Genomic DNA, 4,070 nt, shown 5'->3' on the forward strand with positions numbered 1-4,070 from the left:
AATAAAATGAAGCTTCCTTCTGATATCCATTGCATATAATCCAATTATGATATTTAAATAATGTTCTTTGCAAGATTATTGGTTTCTTGGTCTTTAAAGGAGAGGGTTTCAAAATGTGAAAATTTAGTCTCCGTGATTTACGGAAAGGATTCTTTGAAATGCCGAAAGGATTCCCTTCGATATACCAAAGGATTCCCGAAAAAAATCCCTTCGGAATCTCGAAAGGATTACCTTCACATAGAAAGGAACGTTTGTTGAAGACATGTCACATTTAGTTCATGAATCGCTATAAATATGTACCATGTTAAAAAGGCTTATAAATCTTTATTAAGGCATGCATGTTTTTATTTCTGGTTTCGTCCACTTCGTACATGGTTTGGTTGCACGATTGCTGCATCAGATCCTTTAGATTGAAGCTTAACTCTCCCAGTGTGAAACAATGGACGACGGCAACACTGCGAATAGAATCAAATGTAAGATAGTTTGTGGATTTGGTTATATGAGTTTTCAAAATCGGCAGTATAGATTTTTTAAATCATAAACACAATCGAGATAATTTCAGAAGCAGCCCAGAACATTCTTAAAACATCAACCGAGGATGACTATGTTCGCACCAAGGTTCGCACTAGGGCCTTGTAACATGTTATTCGGCTATCTCGATGAGGTTTTTGTTTTGTCGACAATTTGAATAACATGTTATTCAGGCCGTAGTGCGTAGTAGTATAAATCACTAAATTCAAACTACAAAATTTGTGACTTACCTTATTTGGTAGCTCGTCTGTAGTAATTTCCAATCACTGCGGCTTAACCTTTTCCGTCGTTTAAATCCTCATCGGTGCATTCGTGGAAGTCTTGATCGACTTCCCCATTCTCCTTGTTCCAGACTTATCCGTCTTTTTCGAGATTTAAATTATAAACATCAGCTAACAAAACATAATTGTCGTCCTCCTCATCATGCTTTGGCGTTTTCTCGGTTGGATCCATCCACAGTCTTGTCTAAATGCGGTTGTTAGACAATTCCAGCCTGCAGATGGCCGGTAGCTTAGTAGGTCTTCTGTGACACTAGCCCGACGTTGATTAAAATGAGCGCTTCCAGCGCTTTGAAGCTGTTGGTATCGCCTTCGATACTGGTACAGCGACAGTTGTCCTCACCCTGGATGATGATCTGGCAGTGTTCGTTTTTCCAGCACTATTCACTTCTCAATTTTTTGTGTTACGTTTTCGGACTTCTTAATGCCTATAGCTTGCCCTGTTCACAGACGACTACGGCGACTAAAACCTTAATCCAGAATATAGTTACGACGACAGTGAAAAAACGAATTAATTAGATTATACGGTGCACAGCAGATTGCTTCCGAGCGGAATCACAAAACATTAGTGCTGTCCAATGAGAGCTTGAAGTAGCTCGAAGTTTCTCCCTGTCCTGCTCATGCCCATTTGTTGACAAAAAAGAATGAGCAGGACGGGAACAACTTCGAGCTACTTCGAGCTGCTCATTGGACAGCACTATTAATTTCGCGTTTTGCTTTTCAGATAAAACCAGAGACGATGGTATTATATAGAGACACGCGGAGAGAATAAAAGCAATTCTGGCTTCACGGCCAGCAGACAAAAAAATTCTGTGCGATCGGCAACATAAAAAAATGTGAGAACTTGGAGTGACTCTCAGTGTGAGAAGTTATTTCGTTTGATCCAACTACATATTTTCTCTTGTTTAGCACCATTTCCTTATATTCAACAGTAAATATGATTAAATACCATATATAAATTTGCTATAACTCTGAAAACATCTTCATTCACTGAACTTTTCTAACTTTTTTATAATTTCTGTATTGCTGATTACAATACTTATCTTGCATTTAGTACCGATTGGTAATGTTTGTTTACTTTGCTCGTTTGGTACCGCGTTTGACGGTTCGTTTGGTACTTTTGGCTTCACTGTTTGCGGGTCTCTATCTATAAACAACGTCTCTGGATAAAACGTAAATAAAACGTCTGTCAAAAAAAGTCTACACTTTCCGAAACACTTCAAAATAAATTTAACCATAATGTGAGTAAACTACACTAGCGCCTCTGGCGGTGCTGGTCTCGTCAGCTCTTCTGCACATGGGTTGCATGAATTTTTAATCGGTTCTTCGGAACAATCACGTCCCGGTTATTAGTTCCTGGTTATGAGTACATTTAAAATTATGATGAGAATTTTACTTCTGAAGAAAGTTATTAACAAATTAGTCAAATGACATGCAGATGACATTTTACAAGCCTGGTCTGAATTGTCTGAATGCATACTCAAATTCGTTTGAAGTAATTCATAACATGTTTTAGATAAACATATGACATCGTGGTGTATCAATTGGGTCCTAAAATGAAGAATCGATATTCGATTTTTTTTTTCAGGGAACGATGAAGGTAATCATCCTGAACGTGTCAGTTTTTCTTTCGGCTCATAAATCGAAAAGAACATTGTTTAATTTGAAATTGAAAAATATATGAAAAATGCTTCCTCGACATTTTCGGTCTTGTTTGACGTACGGATTCAAACGCACTAGCAAAACACCACAGGGCACTTGACTCAACCTTTGACAGTTAATATATGGGGCTGACGTTTTGGGCTGATGGTTCATTCGTTCTGAAATGTTGCACAGCCCAAAGTTTGCCTTAAAATGTCTTAAACGCAAAAATATTATTTTTACTGATTTAGAATTTTACCAGAATTTTTATAACAACGGTTCATGTATTCTTGACCGATGCACTATCGTTTGCAATCATAAACGAGGTAGGGCTTTAGGACCCAATTATATAATTTGCTATAAACATACACACAAAAAAAAATCGTTGGTAAATGTAAGAGAATCGTTGGTAATTTTAAGAAAATGCGTTAGTGATTTTCAGTAGAAAGTAAACAGTTGTTAAAAATACCAATTTAAGAATCTTATTTCTATTGGAAACAATTCATTTTTAAATTGAATAGCACGCTTGTCAAATTAAAATTTTTGCTGTTGTCTTGAAAACTCAATATGCTCTCAAATTAATAAGTGTTTTGTTAAATCCAGAATCGGTTTTCCTGCTTTGTTTTGTTTTTCATTTGTCAAAATTTCGCATGTAAATAATGAGTATTTTGCATACATTTTAAAACTGTTTATTTTCGATTATTATACATATAGGCTTTGTTCCACGGATTCAGTATGAACCGAAATTTCTCCGATTTCAGAGAGGTTAAGTGAATCGAAATCGAAGTAGGATCGTATGGGGCCTTCATGCATTGGTAAATTTTTCTGCTTTGCGACAGCTTCTGGACCGTCTGATATGGAAAAGTTCGAAGCCAGAACATCCTTCCGTGTTAGTGCTCTTTGTCCCAGATAAACAACATTAGAACCCCTCCGACTCGTTGCCGTCCAGTCCGATCGATGTGCTATGCAAACCTGGTGCAGGTGGCTGAAGTACGAAAATAATAATCAGTATATATTTAAAAAGAAGCGCTATCTTATTAACTCACCTGAAAATCCTCCTTCATGTTGCGATCCATAATGACGAATATTGCTTTTCTCGCTTCGGCTCTACCTTTTGCTGGCCCAACGAAAAACTTCCAACCGGCCATCATTGAGGTCCTCAAAAAAGTTCAAAATCGCGCCAATTTGAGCCTGGCGAATTTGTCTTCCATCGAACTCTAGTGTAAAGTCCAGATATTATCATTGATCTCTGCCACGCCAATCGTTCATCCCTGTGTCGTTGACAGGACCAAAATCCGAAAGCTCCTTTGCTTTTGTCACTATCGCTTTTTTAATTTCCGTATGATCGCACTAACGTTTCGCCTTGTGGGCCTCATTCACCACCACCAGCCTCGTCCACCAGGAAGTTGTACTCCGGCGAGTTGATATTCGTCAGAACCACCCGGAGCTATAAATACCGATAACGCGACAATCAGCACGATTGAAATATTTAACGATGAGATGCAGACAAAAAAGTTCGGTTGCCAGAAAACTTGTTTCTATAGCCTGTGCTGCCAAATTCAAATAAAACAACAAGCTCATTTGAAAGTTTTTGAACTTTCATTTACAAAATAATAGCTT

General features: G+C 37.7%; 1 long non-coding RNA gene across 1 annotated transcript; it reads right to left on the reverse strand.

The window, feature by feature from the left end:
• Nucleotides 1-297: 297 nt before the first annotated feature.
• Nucleotides 298-1,353, reverse strand: LOC134202947 (uncharacterized). The gene is made up of 2 exons (XR_009977386.1): nucleotides 762-1,353; nucleotides 298-455 (listed from the first exon to the last, which is right to left on the reverse strand). It is a non-coding gene; the product is annotated as an uncharacterized LOC134202947 (long non-coding RNA).
• Between the last annotated feature and the right edge of the window lie 2,717 nt (nucleotides 1,354-4,070).

The sequence above is a fragment of the Armigeres subalbatus genome, unplaced genomic scaffold (genome assembly GCF_024139115.2).
Source record: "Armigeres subalbatus isolate Guangzhou_Male unplaced genomic scaffold, GZ_Asu_2 Contig1541, whole genome shotgun sequence".
Lineage (NCBI taxonomy): Eukaryota > Metazoa > Arthropoda > Insecta > Diptera > Culicidae > Armigeres > Armigeres subalbatus.